This window comes from Pezoporus flaviventris, unplaced genomic scaffold (assembly GCF_033815535.1).
Source record: "Pezoporus flaviventris isolate CSIRO_AGI_PZ_B2104156 unplaced genomic scaffold, CSIRO_AGI_Pfla_v1 ptg000081l, whole genome shotgun sequence".
Lineage (NCBI taxonomy): Eukaryota > Metazoa > Chordata > Aves > Psittaciformes > Psittacidae > Pezoporus > Pezoporus flaviventris.
In genome coordinates, this window is record NW_026892629.1 from 2,815,568 (window position 1) to 2,839,555 (window position 23,988).

The window sequence follows — 23,988 nt, forward strand, 5'->3', positions numbered from 1 at the left end:
ATATGCCTTCCTGCCGAATAGTGAGAAGTAAAACTCAAATTCCTCTTAAAGACAGCAACTGAATACTTTTGAACTGAATACTGAGGGCATTGCACAGTAATAGGAGAACACACACCCTATGGCCCAGGAAGATCCTTGTGTCATACACACCTTGGAGAAGGGGAGATTCAAGTCCATAGGGCATAAGATACACAGACCAAATTTCTGTCCTTTTTTACTTTCCTTTTCATCTTTCCTTTATCTCCATACCTTTTCACCCCAGTATGACTTTTTGGCACTTTTTACCCCTTCTTTCCTTCTCTATGAGGCAGGAATGTACCTGTCTTGAGGAAAATGAGAAAGTGGAGTAAGCACCAGGAGAACAAATAGAGAGGTGGAAAGATAAAGAACAGACTTAATGAAAGTGATCAAGGGCTGTATCTCAGTGTTCTTGGTGACTGTTTCAATCTCAAATTTTGGGGGTTGATTTTTTTTATTTTTCAGTCTCAAAACTTTACTAAAAATTTATTTTTTTTTCTTTGCTCCCCCCAAAAGCCTGAGAGTTTCTGGGCTCTAAAAGTTTATTTTGGATGGCTGGAATTTACCTAGAAAAGCCCCATGAATCCCTTCCCTTCACTGAAGTTCCCCTCCAAGAAGGAAAGACTTTTTCTTCTCCTGCAGGTGCTTGCTAAAGTTATCTGTGAAGAATGGTTGCAGAAGTGTCTGCAGGAATAATATTCTCTCCCAGCTTTGGGACCATAAATGCAGTCCCAGAATGTAGCTACCTTCCTGTTCTGGATCCTGCTGTCCTCTATGAGGAACTGCAGAGCAACTGAGAGCAGCAGCAAGCATGGTGGTGTCAAGATTTCACAGGCTTTGCTTATAATTACTTAAACAATTTGCTATAAGGAAGTCAATACAGTTTCCTTCGATCACACTTCAGTCTGCTGAAAACTCATGACTTGTCTTTGCACACCAGCAGTAGGTAGTGTTTATGGGTTTAATGGTGCAATATTCATGGATGTCTGGCACAGTGACATGCCCCAGAGTGCCCGGAAAACACCAACTGACATGGCATTCAGACACATGGCTGCCCTGGCGCTGGGCTCTTTCTGTTCTTTCTTTCCCGGGTGGCAAGGAGCCATGCCCTACCACAATGCCTTCATTGTTGAAACATAAAGAACAAAACGCGCGTGTTTAGCCTGATCAGTACTGGAACAAATCACTTGTACTTATCAGATTGCAAGGTCTTCTCTGGGAGCAGAAATTTGGAGTCCTCAGAAACTCAAGCAAAAGAAACTCAAAGTAAAAAGCAACAGGCAAATCAAAATGCACTGAGACATGTTCACCTTTACATATGGTGTTTCACCAGTTGCTCGTTTTTGTAACTAAGTATTATAGAGCTAGGGCAACATGCATCCAGATATCCAAACCGGAGGAAACTTTCTTATCATTAACTACATACCTGAAATACTCATCCTTACTGCCTAAAACCAGATTTGTTCCTGTTAGGAAAGCAGATATGAACTAAAAAATTAAGAACTGCAACCTGGGAAAAGACTAGCCCAATGCTCTCTCTTGTACCATTTCACTTGAGAAATTGCCAAAGGCCATTTGTCCATAATTACACCCCAGGAAGTTTCTTCTCATCCCAGCACTTCAGACGTGACTCTGATACTGCTGGATTTAGGACAAAATACCCTAGCATGTCAAACTCTGACATAGATAAAAATCAAATAAATGTCATCTGCGTAAATGGTTGTCCCTTACTTAAATCCAGGAAAAGGATCACCTGATACAATTGCTGGTATCTGCGGTTCAGTGACCTTGGCAGTCTCCTTCAGTCTTATATTATTTCCAGGTCTCTGCAAACAGCTGTTTGATTTTTACTAACCATCTTCTGCGTCTCTAAGTAAGCTATTATATGTTCTTTTTTCCCTAAGTTTTAATAATACTGAGTTTGGTGCCAAAAAGCAGAGACCAGTCAATTATGTTGCCTGCTGAGCTTGAGAAATAAGCTATTTATACCCCTCTTCAAACATAATTTTGCTTTTCTTGGAGTATAGTTTATTTAGTGTCACAAGGTCCCTAAAGTGAGTGGAGTCACGACTTCATGGCCTTCCTTCTAGCCTTTCTAACCCTGCCAATTTTTTCCCGTTTCCCATCCCAAAAATTCTGCTTTGATGCTTAGGGTCTCCACAGCTTGTCTCGTTAGGACTTCCTTTCTTCCTTCCTCCAAAACTAGCTTTTCCTGAGTCATTCAGCCAGCCCTAACCTTGGCTTTTCTCTTTCCAGGTAATCCAAAGGATCTTAAATGCCTTACTGGTTTAGCTGGGAGAGAGAAGAGAATTAGTTTTCCTACTCCACCCTAAATAACACTTAGATACCTTACTGTAAACAGGTCACTATATTTGGAGTGCCTATTTTGGTATTATCTGTAGTGTTCACAAAATCTTTTCAGTAAATACATCCATTTTTGCTCTTCAGCTGACAAAAGAAATAAGTAAAATAAAATAGTAAATATTTTCTGTTCTTATTTCTATTTTCTTATTGCTAGTCCTTTTTTATATTAACCCAGTAAAATTCCTCCAGTGCAATTCACAGCCTCCCTTTAGCATAAAAAAATTGCCATGCTTGGATATTTAGGGCATAATAACAGTTTCCATTGACATACACATGAAGAGACTCGTTCCCCTGGCTTCTTAATGACTGGGTTAGGTCCTACAGGAAACAACTCCCTCTGGCTGTGACGTCTGAAAGACACCTTACCTTTTTTACTATCCTGGGATAAAAAAGAAGCGTTCCTTACTGGTTGTCCTACTATACTAATTGGTTCCCTTCTGTTAGACAGATACTGTTTTGTTTGGAGATCTTCTCATTCCCAGCAGCTGGACAAGAGGAAATTGAGATTTGTGAGCAGCCTGAAAGTCTTGCTATTGAGTTTTATGAGATTTTTTAACATGTATGTCTCAGTCAGACAGATTGAGGTACAGCCCTAAAACCTGCTCTGTGTATGTTAACAGATCCATCTAAAAATACCCAAAAAGTACAAATCACATCAACTGCATTTCCATGATCCCACTTCCTCTCCCTGAGCTTTTTCCTTAAGGTTCTTCTGTGATTCACACCAGTGGTACAAAACAGTTGTTATTAATCTGTAGAAGATACAGAGGCAGAGAAAGCATGGGGAAGAAAGGAAGCATGGAAGGTTAAATCTTAATAAAATTATTGGGAAAAAAACACTGAAAAATTTGGGCAGAGCCAGTCTATCCAAGATGTAATAAGCAGTGATAAAGAGTAAAAAATAGGCTTACTGTATTGATTAAGACAACATCAAGCACTGTAATTCTGTCAAGAGTGAAGATTCAGAACTCCAGAAAAAGATACTTTGTCAACTTCTGCTAACTGATGTTGTTTGACTGTGTTAAGATCTCCTTTGACAAGAGTAGTTAATTCATTATCTGTGCCAACTGAGGTTAATGGCCCCCTTACAGCTGGAGGTAGTGGAGAGGGTTTTGAAAGAAATTAAGGGAACAGGAGAGTAATGTCCAAGCTAAGGCACGGACTAAGGAGCAGCTGTTAAGGAGATTGAGCAGTCCTCATATTCCAGACCCTTTCCCCATTTTCCCTAAGTTTTGTGCTCATTATGCCACTATTGCCATGGCAATGATGGTCGGTGGGGTGAGGATTGAGCCTAATTCTTCAGCTGCAGCAAAAATTCTGTTCCCTACTAACCTGATTCGTGTTTGAACCAGTAACCCAGAGCTGGGAGGCTGCCTAGCTCATTAAAAATTCCCTGAGCTAGTTTTCTGACCTAGTTCCAAAACAACAGAGAAAGCTTTTCAAGTTGGTTTTTGGGATTCATGTCATGAAAGATTCAAGTAGCATATGGATTATTTATTCACACAGGGGATTTAAAACTGATGTTTCATGAAAATAAATAAATAAATAAATAAACCCTGTTTTCCAGCACCATCTTTGTTTTACAGCTATCCAGGGGGCTAGTAAAGGTACAGGTGGCGCGGGAAAACAGGAAACTGGGACAAGGTCTTAGGCATGATCTCAAGGACCCAACAAATCTAGTTCTAATGCCAAATTGTTTTAATGAAAGAGCTGATTTTACTTTCTACTTGCCTGTGAAGGGCAAAAGGGCACATTTATTATCTCAGCTATTTTATTTGATTCTTTCTATATAAAGAACCTACCCATTCTCCATAATCAGAAATAATAATTGCTCCCATATTTGCTCGTGCAGCTTGCTGTTCATTTCAGAGTCAGATCCATAATAGATGTCACCAGGGACCGGTCCACTGAAGACACACCAGCTCTCCTGATTCGTACTAGCTTCAGCTCTACTCCCCACTCTGTTAATGAAAATGAGCACAGGCTTGTGCTTCACCAAAACTATTGTTCTTGGCTTTGGGCTCTAGTTAGAAACCCCCTCCCACTGCAGTCGTGATGCATGTCAAAATCCTTTTGAGGAAGCCAAAGGTAAAAATAGAAAAGCAATGTTGCCATTGCAGACAAATCTCAAACAGGCAACAGCCTCTCTCCATGAGCTTCACGTGGAAAAAGGTGGGCTTTTTTCAGGAAATCTGAGTAGCAGTTGAACTCTTTGGCAGATACAAGGTCTCTTTTGTAGATACAGAATAAGAAACAGAAACACAGCAAGCTCTAGTTTCTACCCCTTCCAGCGCTAGCTATTGAAAAACTAAGGTGGGACACGAATGATCAGAGAACAGAGGAATTTCACACCACCTGAAAGAGGTCAGAAGCGCAAAGAACAGAGGCTCAGGGAAGCAGCAGTGATAAGCATGACATAAGGAATTGAGTCCTGCACAGGGACCCCAAGGGCAATGCTGCCTCTGTGGCCCACAGCCACACTCCCCTCACTCTCACGGCATCCCTGCATGCTCTCCCCCTGCTCTCCCAGCATCACATCTGAGGTTTGCCTCACTCCTTTCTTTATGGATAAGACTTGTCTGACCTTGGAGGATAAAGCATTCAGCTTCTGAAATTTTCAGACTAGCAATAGCAAAGGAGCTGTGCAGTGGACCAGAACCCAGCAGTTTCCCAGCTGACAAAAAAGCTGATGTCTCATGCACTCATCTTGTAGTACAAAGATTCCCCAAAAAGTCAAGTTATAACTTGGATAAACACTGATTGCTGCATCTGTGGGGAAAAAAAAACAAATAATCGGCCGTATCTTGCCAACCTTCTCAAGCAAGACAAATAAAAATGTCCATGTAATTATAGGCCTGATAGCCTGAAACTAATCCCAGGTAAAATAGTCTGTGGCTGATCTGACAGTCAACTAATAAAAACTTAAAAGGAAGCAGTATATCTAATGCTGAACAAAGTGCAATTATGAAAAAGTCGCTTGTTATCCGTTGATAATATTACAAGATTGATTGCAAAAGCTCACTGTGGCTGTTGTAATAGACTCTGCAGGGTGTGTGATGCGGTGCGGCATGGCATTTTGATTAAGAGGCAAAGTGAATTAAAAACTGGCTGGTAGGTCTCAAAACGTAACGGGGGTTTTTATTGTAATGGTTGTATTTCTACTGGTTCCCACAGAGATCAATTTTTAGCATTATACCATTTAAAACTCACCATTAACAGCATACAGAAAGGCAGTCATTTGCAAACATAAAAAAGGGGGGGGGGCACTAATCAGCTATGAAGAAAACAGGTTTCTGATACACAGCAACATGTATCTGTCAGTAAATGAGATGCAAGTAAATAATCTATATTTTGGTGTGGCCCATTATGAAACTATGTCTCTACAAAAGACTTCAAGTTAAGTCCTGGGGATGACTATAGCGGAAGTCGTGGTGCGTCATCTACTGAACATGAGCTTCAGAACGAAGATGGCAAAACCACCTGATATCATCTTTTATATCCCGATTATAAAAGCACAGAGCAAAAGGAACAGAGACATTTGTGTCATGCCCACAGGGAGACTGCTGCTGAAATGTTTGTCCCTTTTGATGCCTACAAATTCAAGGAAGATGCTGGGGAAAATGCAGAAGATTCAGGAAGGAGCCACAGAAATTACTGATGGACTGGAAAACATGTCTCTTGAGAGAGAAATCAAGGAATTATTTAGTTTATTCAAAAGTATTTTGGCATGGGAGCTGTTCACTTTTTAAACATAGGGAACAGAGATATGACAATTAGGCTTCAAGCTAACAAACAAATTCAAAAGCTGGAAAATCAACCTGGCCAAATATAAAGTATTTTTCACATGGTTTCCTAGGGATAGCACAGTCTATGCAGTTGGGCTCTCTGTTCATCTTTCAGTTCCATCCCTTGTTTTTCCTACTTCTCTCCCACCCAGGCACATTTAAAATATCTTCAACATGTTTGCCCAGTTACAACCGAAGTTACTGAGGTGAGGCAGTAGGAAAACAGAAATCCCAAAGACACGACAAGCCAATAAGTGGCCTGACAACTGGGCAGAACATTGTGCACATTCATGCTCTCAGAGGAAGGCAGCTGTGATTAAGCTTCACTCTGTCTAACGCAGATGCCAGCTGGCCCATTCATTGCACACACACACCTACTGCCCAGTTAGCCAGTTCATGCCCCATTTTTCTTGTACTAGATTTTTCTAAAAGACTGACCAGGAGTGTAACAAAGACCAAATCAGAGTAGTCTTATGGTTTGCATAGAAGATCAAGGTAGACATCCATGGTAGACTTTCTGCTCTTCCTGCCTCTGAATCATGACCATTTAATTTATAAAAATTAAGCCAGTGAAGAAAACAAAAGGGGGAAAAAAAGTTAAGCAGTCAGCTTGTCCAAGGGAAACAGCCATGTCAGACAACAAAGAGAAGTTTAAATGTCCCACTCCAGTTTAACAAGTGCCACGGGATCTGACTTTGTCTGGCTCTCCACTGGGATGGCTCAGAACTGTGTGAGTGAGGTTACTGGGGAAGTCAGAGGGGTAGCCATGGCATTGTCTCATCTGTGGAAGCCTTTAGCTGTCCGAGATGGAAAAGGGGGCTGTCCTGGCCCTCAGTTGCCATGAGCTCTACCACTTCTTCCAATTTACACTTAATTCCCTGGGTGGAAACTGCACCATCCCCTGCTATTCAGGCAACAGCTTGTGCGTGGGCACCTGGAGCCTTAACCATTGCACCTCGGGCTGTGGCTGCATGGTCAGTGCAAAGGCAGTTTGCCCTGGCACACCCAGCCCTTAGCTTACTATCCCACCAGCTACACCAAGGCATGTACTGACCCTGGCACAGTTGCCCACTTCTCAGGCTGAAGTAAGGAAGCTTAGGGAGCACTTCCAGCTTGCTCACTCTTCAGCTGGACCTGGGTCACCAGAAAATGGCAGAAGCAACAGTACCAGAAGTACGCAGTAGGTGATGCAAGGGCAGAGCAAGCGGTTGGGGAATGCAGGAAGTCAAAGACGCTTGAGTCAGTTGAGGCTTGTCAATGCTGTCAGCAAATCCACAGCCAAATGCAATTTGCAGTCCCCCTTGCAGTGAGCCCAGGCTGAACCCACTGCTTCAGTGATACTAGTCTGAGCTGCCCTGGTTAATGCTAACTCAGGCATAACTACAGAAATCTCAGCCCCACCTTACACTGTCATACAGGCATAGAATCATAAAATCATAGAATAGTTAGAGTTGGAAAGGACCTTTAGATCACCTAGTTCCAACCCCCCTGCCATGGGCAGGGACACCTCCCACTAAATTATGTCAACCAAGGCTCTGTCCAACCGTTTGTCCATCACCAAGGTATGTCCTGTGAGAGTCTCATATACTGTAAGCAAGCTTTCTCCCTAGTGCATTTCATTTGTCCTGAATATTTTGCTTGAAAAACAGCCTCCACAGGAGGAAGAAAGCACCTTGGGTGCGGGGCTGTGGGGTAAGCTAGTGAGGAGCAGAGCCGCACTGGATGCTCCCCAGCCAGGCGCCTGCAGCCATTGAGAGAGAGGCAAAGTGTCAGTTTGCACAACCTCTGTCATCAGGAGACTGTGCCCAGCACTTTCTCAGAACATGCTGAGAGGTGATTCAAGACAGATTTATTCCTACTTTCTTTTCAGATAAGCACTTGGTAAATAGGGGTCATGGTGCTTGGGCTGTTGCAGTCTTCCAGTGGCAGACTGGCTTGACTCAAGTACATATGTAACTGGTGCTCAGGCTGATTACTGCCATTCAAAGCCCTGGCTTTGAGGCAGCATATCACCTCGTATTTTCACTATTAGAAATGGGGAAGCTATTGATTTGAGCTGGCCTGTTCCACTTTTCATCTCCCTGCTTGAGCCGTACATGGGAATTCAAAGGTATCGTCTAATGCTATGTGGCTGTGCTCCAGACAATGATGGGGCAGGGGGGAAAATGGACAATGCTGGTATTGCTCTTCTGAATTAAAAGTGGCACCCAAACTCCTGCATTTTGCAGCCCAGTGTTACATGGCTTCACAAGAAATAGTGTACGCCGTGGCTGCCAAGTCACACCCCCAGGAAATGCAGTCCTGGCTAGGCTGGTGCAAGACCAGGCCAGTCCAGCAATCTACTGGCTCAGGTTAAGGTGTAAGCTGCCCGGTTGGTTATGGCGTAGCACCAGTGCTAATAGGAAGTCCTTATTGCCAGATCCTGAATAAAAAGCATCTGATCCCTGGAGAATGGCAGGACCAGTTTGTGTGACCTATTTTATTCAATATATTTTGGAGGCATAATAATTTTCCTATAAATGTACACAAATGAATAGGAATTAGGAACCTTGTAGAAAGTTGTCTATTGCACTTGCAACACAAGAAACCCAACAGTTTCCCCAGGTCACTGCTGCCACCAGCCCAGCCCCACTAGTGCAGGTACCTGCAGGTTGCTGGGGCCACCTTCGGGGTGAACAGCGGGTGCAGCCCAAATTCTCCTTTTCCATGTCACAGTGCAGTCTTTGCTGTTCCACTGTTTCAGAAACACCCCAGCCCCCAAATATTCTGCCACAGCTTTGAGCCACACTGCAGCCAAAGCTCATTTTGCAAGCTTACCAGCCTATGATGTGGTCCCCAGCAGATGCCTTACAAAAGACCTGTGGATACCTCTCTTGATGCTGTTTTCTTTTCCCATGTGACCCCTCTGCAGACACCAAAGGGAAGGAGCTGCTGACTCTTCCTGAAGAAGCTGCAGCTCAAAGGGCCTCATGCCAGCCTAGAAAACGTAAGATAAAAAGAAGAGCCCAGTTTTTATGCAAGGAGAAGAGGATGTTTACAGGGCTTGTTCCAAGGAAGAAATAAAAAAGCTCCAGGGGATGGTGCAGGAGAGATCTTTAAATACTAGAAAAGGTTTTAATAGCAGTACATCTGCCTGAATCAACACAGTCAAGCAATAGTGTTACAGAGTTAAATATCACACTAATTTCCTTCATATCTTCCTCCCTATGGTCCTAACCTTTACTCTTCCATCTCTGCTACCTGCCTTCTGCGTTTCTTGCCTTCTTTCTCTTTATGAACCTGTTCTGCCTTCCCTGCCTGATGCCCACATGTTTCCCAGCAGTAAATACCAGCTGCTGTTTTGAAGTCAGCAATGGACTGGGAATAAAAGAAGCTAAAGCCAAATTTTCTGTGCTTATTAAAAGGCACCAAGTCTGACCCTGGAGGCTCACCACTCTGAAACCCCTGGTCTCTCTTGTCAAAGCTGTTGGCCAAGGAAAACTTGTGTGTGGAGGGGGAAAAGCTTGTGGTTTGCACATGGTTCACAGCCGGGCTGCTACCAGTCTCTGTGTGAATGGAACAGAGCAGAAGGCAGCACCTAAGTTTTGCTCTGCTTTTCTCAGGAGCCAGAAAGACCTGCTTTGAAAGCAGTCATCCATCCGCATGGACTGCCCAGAGGACATACCTGTTTCTGCTCTGGGAGGTGTGTTAGTGAGGGATGGGACAGGGGCTCCCAGCTCTTTGCCCAAGTTTGCATCTGATTAACAATGTGGTCCTGTGAAATTTCCTTAGCCCAAGCAATACAGTATCTGTAAAGGGCCTCAGAAGGGCTTTTGGAAGGAGGCTTTGATGGGGATTAAGCTGTGCAGAATAAAGGAGTTGCTTTTCACATTGGCAGTATGGACAACCTTAGCAGTTATTCCACTCAGCAAGTCCTGTGAGCATTTAATGATTCAGATACTCAGCTGGGATTTATTATTTAGTCGAAAGCAGAGACAAAATTAGCAGGGATAAATCAGAATTTACAACAGCTATGTGTAAACCTCTACCAAACACCCCTTTTGCTCAGAGCTTAACCTACAAATATGCCATGTAGTCCTCCTTTTCTTTGCAGAACAAGCGTGTGGCGTCTTTATAGTGGTGAGATCTAGCATAAGAGTAAAGTCTTTTTTGCATTCATCTTCAATCACACTGAGGCAAACACGCAGAGGTGTCTGTAACAGTGCTGCAAGTTAAGAGCTAAGAAAACTGCCACGCATATATTTTATTCTAGACTCCCAGGAGCTGTGAGTCAATCACAGCTGAATATGCACAGAAAGTCCCAGATAACCTTGTTGGAATTTCATTACAGCACTGTGCAAAAGTTGTGCAGAGGTTCAGTTAGTATATAGAAATCACAATATAATAGTGTTACATATTTAAAAATTTTTAAATGTTTAAAATTCATAAATGTTTAAAAACTGCTGGTAAATGCAAAGGAATTCCCCAGCCAGCCTTCATAGGTATGGTTTTCTCCTGTTATTACTATAATCTTTTGCTTTTCCATCTTCATTTCCTCTAATTATCTCAGTGCCAAACATAACACAAGTGTCAGCACAACTAGTCTTTTCTTGGCATCCCAAGGTCTCACATTGTGGTCCCTTAGAACCCACACTAATGGGCACATGAGAGTGATGGTCCCTGTGGGCTCCTCTGCCCCTGTGGTGCTGTGGTGCCAAGCTGTGGTGCCACAGCTCCTGGGTGGTTCTGCCTCCTCCCATGATGGAGACAGATGTGCAAAAACATGTCATGACAAAAAAAGGATTGGCATTAGCTCAGATCATGGCTTCACCATCAAGGTGGAAAGCAGAGCAAGGATAAAGGCTTGCAACACCAGCATCCCAAATGGGGCAGAGTCAGCCCCTTGCTCAGCCCCTCTGGAGCTGGGTTAGGAGGCTGCACAGCGGCTTGCCCTGAGATGTAACCAAATGCAAAGGCACTAAGAAATAGTAAGACTTGAAGGCTGGTGTGATGATTTTCTCCTTTTTGCTTTTCCTTGGTGCTCTGTACCATCCCTAAATAGATTAATGAAGCAGAGTCCATAAACCCTGCTATTAATTTAGTTGAAAAACATGCCAGCTTGACAAACCAGTGGCATGTTAATTGAATAAGATATTTGGATAACAAGGCATGCGAATAAATACATTTGTTACTGAGCAAGTATTTAAAAGATATGTTATTGATTATGTTCTGTTCATAGATATTTCTCCTAGATATGTGTATATATTGTAGTTAATGTCTTCTGTATTTTGATATTTATCCACATGCATATACATTTGGGGAAAAACAAATGTGTGTAACTAGTTTTTAAGTTCTTAAGTATGCACTCTCTCTAGGTATTCTGCAACACCTTTTCCATCAAAAGTATGATTGTTTTATGTGTTCACAACTGGAAAGGCTTGAGTATTTGGCCTACGGTTTTCTGTGCTTGAATAGCCTAACCAAGAATGATGTTCTTGGGGGAATAAATAAAATTTCATGAGATTTTTTTTTTTTTCTTATCATGGAAAGGTAAAAACTGAACATCTTCTGTGTTTGTTCTTTTGAACCTGGATACTGATATTAAAAAGTTGCCAAAGGTATTATTTAATCACTTACTGAGGACTGAGATGTTAAAAATACACCATCATAACAATAACAGCAATAGTAGTAGTAATAAACAACAATAACAATGATATACATATATATGTTAAATAATGCAGAGAGAGCCTGGGCATCCTTGGGATCCCCTGCGGTGCAATGGAGAGTGCTGTGTCTCACTGCTGTGGACAAAATTCCCTCTTGTGTGGCTGCTTTGCCAGGGGAAGGGAGCCGGTGGCAGTCTGCTTTGCCAGGACTTCCTCCTGCAACTTTACCTTAGTGAGAAAAAATTTATCTCCTACAGCTTCTGTTTAATCTCAGTGGATTTTTGACAAGCCATGAGACCCATACCTTACAACCTCCATTTTCACATCGTTACTTCAAGGAGGGCTGTAAACCTGACTCTGCCTTGGTACTACCATAGGATTTTACTCCTTATTTAACTTTCATCGTCTTGAGATTTTGAATCAAAGACTAGAGAAATCAGTGTCACTATTTTACAATTTACATATTTCATTAATGGAGCTTTCTTCTCTTACTATATTCAGGACAAGTGATTGCCTGGGTTACAGCAGACACCTATTACAATATCTCGTATAGGAAATGATCCAGTGCAAACCATGGCTTTGACGGGGAAGCTCCATGACTGCCCTCATGTTGCTTGGAGGAAGGTTCTGCTCTGCCATATATTAAAGCTGATTTAAGGGTGAGCTAGTATCAAAAAAGTTGCTTTTATCTTCTCCCCGTCACCTTTCAGCCTGCCACTGGCCATATGTTGCGGTGATACCAGTGTTCACATTGCCAGCAAATGAGCTGGATCCTACAGTTTATCTGGCTTAGAGTTAATCTTTACTTTTGTAATGGCCATTGACAGGTGAAATTTCAGCAGCTGGCTGGGCAAAGGTAATGTTGGCTCAAGGAAGGCAGTAAGGAGTGAGGCCTACAGGACCAACCCTGCTAGTAAAAACCAGGTCACATACTGATTTTAAGTTACCAAGTTACCATCCTTGGCGACCATGACTTGCAATAGGCAGTACTGTTAAAGGGCATTTCCTCCCCTCCCCTCTGTTCAATTTGCACAAAATAAGCGATTTTCTAGACAACTAAAAATACTAAAAGAAATCATTGAGTATGGTTTTTTTTCCTACATTTCACTGTTCTTCAATTCTCCAGTAAAGCAAAGAAGGGGAGGCAGTGACAGAATTAAGGAAGAGAAGGGAATTTAAAAATGGGTCTTTGACCTCCAAAGCAGTGGTGAGAAGAGAATTTTCTCTCTAGTTATGGAAATTACAGTCCGCTGCCTACATAGAGATAACTCTGCAGTGCAACTTTATTCTTGCTGAGCTTTTCTTTCCTTTAATCCCGCTGACTAGAAACAGTCTATTTCTGTACTGTAAGCATCGTCAACTGAAAAGCCTTAATTTAATTCTTCTAGACAGTACTGTGAGATGTTTCTGTGGTTGATATTATTTATAGAAGAAAGCTAGTAAAAACTATTTATTTCTTAAAGATAGTGACTGCAGAATTAAATCCTATTAAATTGGGCAGCACATTTTTAATTCATCTGTATCACCTCAAGAGATTCATATATATGACTACTGTTTTCTGGCTCCAGAGAGAGAATAAAATTTATAAATCAAGCACTGAAGTTCATCTGCATTTCATCTGCTGGGAAAGGGAGAATAAGAGCAGGAGCCCTTGTGAAGATTCATCTGCTAACAAAATTATGAATTAGATGCTTGCCTGGTGTCAGCTGTTGTGATATGAGGAGTGCAAAGTGGAGTACAGAAATGCATAGCTAGCTCATGAACTTGTCATTGCTAGCTTAATTTCACTGATGGTGCTGGAACTGCCCTCATAATTTTTTCCAGATGACGAGCAAAAAAGTGAAGAGCTTCCATCAGAAGCAGTGTAAAAATGTTTTTCACAAAGACTTAAATATTAGGCTGATGGGTTTGAAAGAGGCAGAAAAGAACTCTGAGAGAGAGTTTCTCATCTGGAAGAGAATTACTGACACAAACTGATGCACTACAGACAACTGAGTTAATCCACTCAATATTACTGTAGGAAAAGATACAGGAATTGCCAGTGGTGGTGAAAGGGCTGTCAACACAAAATGCTGCAGTACTGCAAGAAGCACTTCATTGTGCAGCCCTGCTGCCATGGTCATCCACATCATTTTAAAACCAAGTTGGTTGCTTTTCCTCCAGCACTGTGGATTTGTGAAAGCTCTGGCCATGGCTTAAGAGTCCACCAGTGGGTCCCAGCAGCTGGGCTCTCTTGCTGCAGCAACCATGGCTATCAGTGCACATCCATCCCCTGTGGAAAATGACCTTGTTCCCCCAGTGATACACTTATCAATTTTTAATTTCTGGTATGAGCTAGAATTTTTCTCAAAGGTCTTTTGAGTCTTGACCCGTGGTCTTTGTCATTGTGGTTGTCTTTCCTGTATTCCTTACAAACAGGCGGAGAGTCACTTCACTCTCTGCAGCACCCACTGCACAGCTTTCAGGTGGTATAAATCATGGATACAGTTTGCAATAGAAATTGCAATACCAGTTATGGATATCATGGATTTGGCATCAGCAGTTCACATACCTGTTTCTGTAACATTGGTTGTAAAATATGGACGCTGCCACCACAGGAAACTCATGTTTTACGTTTGCTGTCAGGGTTGTTTTTATGAGTGAGAAAGCGGAGCAGTAAATTTGAGCATGCACCTCCAATACATGTACATTTATTTACAAATTATATACAACTGTACTAATATAGCATCAACCTTAGAAAACATACACAAAAACAAAAATTAAAATAGGATGAGATAAATGTGAAACAGATGTTTTTATTTTATTTTTAAATTTAATTAATTAATGGTCGGAAAAGTATTTTCTTCCCACACCCCAGTGGCTTGTCCTGAGCAGCCTTGATATGTACATACCTTGCTTTTGAGACCATCAGAGTGCCCTCCTGGTCCAGGTGACCTGAAACCCTCTCTGGAAAGCAGCGTCTCTCCTTTTCCCATAGGGGGCCATGGGTGTTTGCCTTACATCTGATCACCTCCTCCTCCTCCTCCCCCTCCCTCCTGGTTCACTGCTGAGCTGTCTCCACTTCTGCACCTACTGCTGCTCCTGGCAAGCGTTGCCTTTAGAAATCCCCTGCCCTGGGCACCTCTGTTAACCACTCTAAGATTGCTTGTATCAGATTAGTACAATCACTTAAGCAGCAGGTGTTGAGCTTTTAATTACATCCACGGTATGTTCTGGCTGCACAGCACACAGATATGTTATTTTTCTACTCGATATACCCATCAGTTCTAATTATTCTAAGCCACTGGAGTCAGAACAGACAAAAATGTCAAGGTATACTCTTTTGACTCTTTGAATTACTAGTGTTTAGGCAATAAATTAACCCCAACCCTAAGACCAAACAGAACCTCAATGACAGCCTGGGCAGATCAGATGCCTGGCCATGGCCCAACTTGCGGCATCACCCATCTTTTTTCTTTGCTTTTGGGGGTATTTCTTGTGTAAGCTCTACAGGAAACCTAGCCACAGTTACTCACCCTAAAGGATGACGAAGATGTTTGTCTCTGCTCTGTACTAGGGCTGTCCCTCACCCACTAGGCCCTAGAGGAGGCAGCCCCTGCCATGACTTGGGGATGCAGTCTCCCCTGCCCAGGAGATGGTAAGCAGCTGGTTAACGTAGGTTGGAAGGGCTTTGCTTTTCCTTCTTGGTAGAGTTTGTGCCAAGTTGTGAGGCTTCTAAAAAAGCCAAACCAAAACCCAAGAATTTTGTATGAATTTAGTAGGACTTTGACTATCACCAGCAGTGTAGCGGATGGTGATACCTGAGGGATTTTGGTGCATGTGTCTTTGGGTGGGTCTGTGGGCTGTCATTCAACTTAGGACAGGCTTTTATAGGGTAATTGAATCAAGCAATCCAAAACTTCCTATTCCCCAGCTGGGGACCTCACTGTGCAGGAGGCTGAGCTAGGAAGGAGGCGGGCATGACTTGGGTCCAAAGCCTTTTCTCACCTTTTGCAGACTGAGTCACGTAGTGCACCTCAGGGATCTGTAAGCTGATCACAAATTTAGGGTTGAACCCTGTGGGGAAAGAGGACTAATGGCCTCACCAAATGTCCACCATTGTACTCTTCATAGCTACTTATGTCCCCTAAAATCTGATAACTAATTATGTTTGCTCAAGTCTGCAGCACCTGAAGAGTTATGAAAGTGGCTGCCTTCAATTGCAGCCCATCTTTTCTCTCCATTCTTAAGAGTAATTCTTCCCCTGGGTGGACATAAGAGCAAGGTGCTGGTGAGAGCTGGAAAATCGATAGCCTCAAGAATGAAAGACATTGCTGGCATTTAGATAAACTGGAGTTTACAGAAGAAAAAGAGCTGGCAGTATTAGCCAAAGGTTTTGTTCTCTTCCTGCTCTTCCTCGATGTGTTATTCAGGCTAGGTTAGGATTTCTTCTAATTGGGAGTTAGGAAACCTGCAGTTAGGTTGCTCCTGGGCAGGGCTGGCCAGGGGAAGCTACCTGAGGGAGCCAAAATCCTTCATCTATTGCAGCAAGGACCAGTTCCTTCATTAATTACTTCAGGTTAGTGTTGGAGTTATTTATAGTTTGCCCTAGGGTCAGGCAAACCTGGGAACATTACAGACCAGATAAATCCTACATACACGGCTTCTTCAAAACTATTTCTGTACCAATACTAAACTAACAGCTGTGTTGCACAGCCTATTAGAAAACAAGAAGGCAAAGCAAGACCCCTGCTGTTGAGTCTGAGGTCCAGTAAACATGCCTTGAAATAATTTTCCAGGAAAAGTTTCATTTTTCCTTCCTGAGAAGCATTTACGATAGGAGTTAAATCTGTAAAAAGAAAAAAACATTGCTCTCTGGCAGAGCTGTATTCTTTCAGTATCTTAGAAAAGTAGTTTCAGGGGAAGACATTTATATAACCAAATGGTTTGTCCGACTGATTTCCTGAGTGCTAGTCTTAATTCTTGGTTATAACAGGAAAATGGTGAACTTTGTTGCTGGTAAATGAGGAGCAGGCCTGTTTCAGTCTTTTGGGGTTTTTTAGGTAGCTGTAAGAGACCAGAACTCTTTCTGTTTCACAGCTTTAATGGTTGGCCTTATTTTAATGGTTGTGTCATTGAAGAGGGTGTTTTCTTTCTGGTTTCTAGGTGAAAATATCAAGCTCTGAAATTCTCACAGAATGTCCCGTTTGTCCTCTGCTTATAGCATTTTTATGGCACATGTTAATAATTCATGGGGAAAAAAAATAATTGTGGTTAAAATTCTACTCCTAGCTGCATAAAGGCAGTTTATTGACCTTTCTAAAGGCTTTTATTTTCATCTTTTTATTGGTTTATCCATACATTTTTCTCAAAGTTGACCTTCAGAGCTTCCGGATGCAAAGCACAACTTCTTGTTTGTATGACTCTGGGTAACCTTGAAGTGCCCTGAGCCAATGGGTAACCTTGAAGTGCCCTGAGCCAACTGAAAATTCAGGAGGGACAAAAGAGAAACAGCAAATTGAATAATTTCCCAGGTGCCTAGAACACGCCTGCACCAGCGAGTCAGGTAGTACACAGTGGGGTATCCTCTGCTATCAAGGATGTTTTGGAACTATTTTAATTATGCAAAAGCCTGTCATCAGAAAAAAGGATGAGTGCTGACCGTGAATACTGTCAAGGAATGTGTTCTTAATGGTACTTTATATCCAGAAATGCACAAATACTTTACATGATTCAGTTCTTACAGTACTACTTTGAACTACCAATATTTTACCTAGCTGCACACAAAGATGCTTAAACTGAAGCACTGAAGAGCTTCCTTGACTTACACTAAGGCATTGCCCTGAGTTCCCTGAATTCCAGTTTCTGTTCACCCCATCAGCTTTCAAAAAGGCAAATGGAAAAGACAGCTTGTAGGCACACTAATGGCATCCTGGTATTGACAACAGCCACTTGCTGCCAGGCACACAAACTGGTTCATTTTCAGCCATCTATGTGCAATGTGACACAACGGCAGTTTTGCAGGTCTGCTCCTAAAATTATAGCCCCAGTCTCTGGAGCTTTTACTATAATGGGTTATTACATGGAGACACAAGCACCAGAATTCTCCATGATTTTTCTGAACTTTTCTGGGGGTAGGAGGTGGCAATAAGGGACAATAAAGTAGTGATGATCTGCAAGATTTTTTTCCCGTGAACTATCTGTATCCTGTGTAAGAGCTAGGGTAAATTTCAACACTTCATGTGGGGTTATTTGTGTTGACAGTGAACAAGGACATCTTGTATCTTTTTTTCTCTTCTTAGCTCTGGCCTAAGCCTTAAAAATGGAACAGTTTATGGCTGAGTGTAAGGACTTCGAGCTTATGTAAAAATGTGGATTCTTTCCAGAGAACTTCTAACTCTACCTCCACATTATCATTCAGCTCCATGATTGAATCTAGCCTGCAGTAAACAAGAATTTACTGTAAAGCTATCAATATTCTGTTCTAGCTGGGTCTGGAAGAAGAAAAGTTGCTGATGAGCCATTAACATTCGTGGTGCCAGCAGAATTTACACTATCTGAAGATCTGAATTCTACAGTCTGCTCACAGCACTGTTTTATTTCTTATCCTTCCTTCCATTTCCTGTGCTATTGAAGCCTTTCTTGGATGAGGTCCAGCTCTCCCCTGGGAAGTCAGCTGTATGGTATCAGATACACGAACACAGGCTTCAGGCTGCTGTGAATTCAAGTTTTGCATGCGATGAAGCTTCTTCGGCTGTTGCATTCATAACACATAGTACCGGATGTTGGTTAGCAAGGGCCCTGCTGGCCATGCTGGCTGCATGCTGCTCACACCTGGAGAGTAAATAAAAGCACTGTGTGCCTCCCCAGTCTATAGGTACAGGCAGTTGCTTTCATCACATTCAGCATCTTTTGTTAAAAAAATAATCACACACACACACACTGCCTCAGGAAACTCAGTTTCATTTGTAAGTCTGGGGATTAATCCACTGTAAATACACCAGACAGAAGTCAAGCTAAACGCTGAAAGGCAATGCTGTACCATCACTGCATTAATTCACCAGGCTCATCAGTATTTTAATCACAAGACCCAGGTGTCTTTTCTGCACCATGAGATTATTAAAGCACAGTGGGATATCTTCTATCTATAACCACTCTATTCAGGAAGCAACTATTCTGCAGCAACAATAGATTTACTTCCTACAGCTGCCAAACATTGCCACCAGAACATACTAATATTTCTGAGGAGAAGCTATTCCTTCTAGATCGAGCATGTCAGACCACAGGGTTGTAGCTGCAACAGACATCTCAGCTCTGCAGCCTGCGGTCTAAGAAGGCTGAGAAGTAAATTCTGATATTAAGAAATTAAAAACAAAGTCATATTTTCTCATGGCCTGGGAAAAAAGCTCCACAGTTCAGTTCCAGTTTCAGCCTCCCTCTGCACTGAATCTGCCATCTGAAATGGCTTATTTTAGCACAGGAACATGTGGAGGAAATGGACTGGGCCAGATCTATGTGCCAAGCTCCTCCCAGTTGCTGCCCAGTGCCTCAGCACCACTGCATCCAATGGCATGTATGTACCATCAGAGTGAGAAGGAGGGCAGAGAACAGCAAAGATGCTCTGGGGCACCAACATTGCATGGTGGCTTGTGCAAGCCCTGGGCTACAGGACCATAGAGGAAAACTACAACAAATTAATGTAATGCTGGATATCACATGGACAAAGCCATGGGAGAAGCTGAGGACAAACGGTAAATAACACCACAACACTTTACCTAGTCTTCTTTAGATTCAAATCGTCAATTAATGTGTTGCAGAGAAGAGTTGCGGTTCCCCATCCTTGGAGATATTCAATACTGAACTACACAAGACTCTGAACAACCTGATCTAAGTTATGTTGCTCCAGGGACCTCTTCCATCTTAAATTGCTCTATTACCCAAAAGCTCAGGATAATAAGTAGATAGCAGATAAAATTAGATAAAATATTTGTAAGGAGCTATTGTTATGTTCTCTATGGTTATAGAGAAGTGAAGTGAACCCTGAAAGGCCACAGTGTTTCTACTTCCAGAAAGAAGCTGTGAATTAAATACATCATTAAGAGGAAACCTTCACAGTATGACTTTCTAAAAAGATGTATCACGTGCTCTATTTTTCTCTAAGGGAATAGGCTCTTATTCTCATTTTCCTGAGTATATACTTTATGGCTCTTCATTGAGATGCAATACCGGGTAAGTGGGTACCATTACACTAGATTAAGTAAGTGTGAATTAGTACTTTGGCAAGACAATAGAAAATCAGTGATCTTAGCATTTGGATTTGCTGGAAAACTCATTTCTTAGGGGGAAAGCAGTAGCTTTACTGAACAATTAAGTAATACATATGAATTGACTAGACTTCTTCTACCTGTTTTGGCAAGTTATTTTCCTTCTGTGCTACTTAGGACAGTTCACAGCTTGTCTACAGTCTAGCAGCACCAAGCTCCACCAGGTTTATAGTGTATTCCCGAAGTGCTTTTTTGTTATGTGTCAAAGTTTGTACTACATATCTTATATATTTCATGTGAGCCTACTGTTCCTATTTTAGAATATATGTATGTACCTTTACCTTTATGGTCTTTATAGAGCTGAAAATTTTTTATTGACTTCAAACACAGGAAAATCACTGTGAGTTGATCTTACGATCATGCGCTGACCTGGCAAGCTGCGCTGGTAGACACAATGCCTTTGGGGAAAGATGTGTATAGGAACAAGCCATGTGAAGCTAAGTCCTAGTATGTGTCCTATTGCTGCTTCTGAAACTCAGATATTCAATGATTAGGTATCATTATATATATGAGGGGTAATTTTGCCACCTGAGATATCTGCAGACTTACTCAATCACACTTTAGAACAGAATGTCACTTGGGTGACATTTCTCACTTACCTTTGACAAGACGAATGCCTGACCTGCCTTAAAACTAAAAAAAAAAAAAAAAACAACAAACAACAAAACAACCCATTTCTTCTCCTTTTCCTGGTAGTAAAGGATTCCGTTTTATACAAGTTTAATACCTATAAATCTCATTTCTTTCTTTCTTGCACATTTTTCCCTCCCTTGGAATACCTCAAATGACTGGAGTTTGTTTAGAAGTAGAGAAGCCGAAAATTGGTTATCTTATTTCTCTCTTGTCCCACACTCTTGTTTCCAAAGCAAGGCAGAATGAAGAAAGGCAATACTGTGGCTCTTCTTTGTCATCTTCCTGCACTCTCTCAGAGTCAGATCATCAAATTGATTTCTGTTAATGCGTACTTTTCTGTTTAGTTAGACAAAGCTAAACTGACCTTAGTCTATTCAGTATGCCAATCTGAGCCAATGTAACTGTCTCGAAACAGATTGATTGAATGAGTGCGTGTTGTTGTATTTATAAGGTTAGACCTGCATCTGCTTTTGAAAAACTTTTACTGGAATTAAGTTTCGGTAAAAGACAAACCCATTCTCCCTGTTTCACAGCTGGGCACAACCTGCCACATGATTCCAGGGGTTTAGAAATATCTGACACCCACCCTAAATCACTTCTTTGCATAGAAAGGTTTGAAGTGAAAAAGAAATACTTCAGTCATCATTACCCATGGCTCTTATTATTGATATGAGATTATTGATAAAAAAAAATCAAACTTACTTAGAGTTGTGTCTATGTTGAAAATCTTGCCAGTCTGTTTTCAGCCAAGATACTGTTTTAAAAACATGGAATAAGTAAGACACAGAGAGAAAACTTCACACAAAACTGCTGGCTTTCAATCAGGAACATTTTAAAGAAGAGTTGTAACATAAAAAAAAAAAAGGAGTTTACTCTTAAGCATGATGATAAGACAAGGTTTGTAGATAGAGTTGATCTTTTTACTAAACGAAGTAGCTTAATTGGAAAAAAATAAGGTTTTGGATACCAAAACTCTTGCTCCAAGAGTCTCTGAAGAACCTGGATATTTGAGATTATTAAATTTGTTGGTATCTATTATTTTAAGAGACTTCTGTTGGAGAAGCTCCCAGACTGCCTCCTCTCCTTCAGCTGCCTCAGCTTGGAACATTCAGAAACTCATTTGAAAAACAGGGTTGTAGAAGATGTAAAATAGGCACAGAAAAAAGGATTAGCCATCTAAATAGCATAGTTAGAAAGAGACAGTTAAGCTAAATTGTATCTTCTTTAATTTCACGGTCCTTATTAGCTTCTGAAGGAGCTTGGCAAATATAACCAAGGGCATGGTTTGGTGTTTGAAGTGCAAATTCAGCCCTCCTCGTCCCAGTAGGAAGCTCTCATTCAGTTTGTAAAACCTAGGAGTACTTTTTTCACACTACTTTGGTAATATATTCCACAAATTGTACCCGCAGTGGCAGTGTTATTACTGCTCACGAGGCAGTTAAACACGCAGCCTCTCAGACACTGGTGGGCAGAATTCACCCCAGCGATCGCCCTGCTGGAGGTAACACTGATTCCTTTGAAGTCAGTGGAAAAACTTCAGAAATTCACCTTGGATTTCAGTGGAATCTGTGAAACATGAGATGAAAAATATCTAGAAATACTCTTAGTGCCACAGGGACTAGTAAAGACTCTTGCTTTTGTAATTGCCACTTCATTAGACATGTAATGATTCCATGCCTGGAGAATTTGAAGGAACAACGTAGCAAATACACATGCCAGCACACATTTTCTTTGCTCTCTTCTGCTAAAACTTTCTGTTCTGACAGCATATTTGAACAGCTGGAAGATTCATAATCATTGCTGTACTTTAACGCCTTCATGGCTGAATCTTTAATCCACAGCAATCTGCATTTTAGGCCATGTGGATGAACATACTCCAACATTATAACAACTTCATTACAGTTGTTTATTAAAAACTCTTCTATGCTCATCTGAAAAAAATAACTGGGCAGGAAATGGAGACCAAAAAAAGATATATACCCTACCTCTGCTTTATTCTAATCCGGTTAAAAGGAAAAGCTCTAGAAGGATCTTTTACGGCTATTTGAAAATACATAACTGACTAAAAAGGTAAATGTTTATATTATTGCCTCCTACAACGAGAAAAGAAACACCAAGCATCTAAGCTGATCTTAAGTAAAGCTTCAACACCCACAATTACCTAAGCTTTTGAGACCATTGATGTTCAGTGGCTTTGCTTCTTTTTCCCTTTAGTTGCTCTCAGTCACCAAGGGCCACCAGCTGGTGACAGTCTTTGTCACCTTTAGCTGCCAGCCTGTATTCCTCCTCCACCATCCTCTTGCACCCAGTCGCTCTCCATGAAGCCTGGCCTGGCCAAGTGAGAGGGGAGGGAGCTGTGCCTTGCCGGCATGAGCAGAGCTCACCCTGCAAAACCCAAACTGTATTTTTGCTGCATGAATCACCCTGAAAGCACACAATCAGCAGCCAGCTCTGCACATCAGCTCACATCTACTTGGAGCAGCAGGGCTTGCAGTGCAGGAGCACAAAGGGCATTCAAGAGACTGAAGGGAATACAGCATACAATTCAGAGCGCAGCAGCACTTTGATGTCCTTGGATAAAAGCGTAAAGTATTTTCTGACACACAACAGATAGGTCAAGGTGGGGTTAGTCTTGTTTCTTAAAAAGATAACAATACATTTGTTCTTGTGAAAACAGCTTCTAAAATTCACAGATTTTTCTGGATGCAGACTGTGCTACTGAGCTTTCCTTAGTGGTTTTCAGACCAAAACAGTGTGTTGTTTGTCTTTCTTCTTTTTTTGTCCCTGAATGAAATCCAGACTAATCTACTCTGAATATGCTCCTAGCACCAAGAACTTTCCTCCCTGCCTCATGCACCCTCCCATGTTCAGTGATCCCCTGATTGACTTTCTAGGGTTACTAGTAGGAAAAGGTTGGGGGGACAGGGACAGAGATGCCTCTCCTGCTCCAGGAGCTGGGAAGCAAGGTTCAATTGATAAATGCTGCAAGCCTCATGGGCAGCATCTCCGCTGAGGCTGGTGTTAGCACACACTAAGTCCCTGAGGCTGGAGCAAAGTAAGGGAGAAGCAAATAGGCTGGCTGTTTTTGTTTCCCTGCAACCTAATTGCACGGAAATGTTTTGGGAACACACAGCTGCCATTACACATGGCACTGGCCCATAGGTGGAAGCAGATAGAAATGTCTGTTTAACCGACCCCAGGATTTCTATGTGGTTGCAGGAAAATGTGCTTTTCCTAACC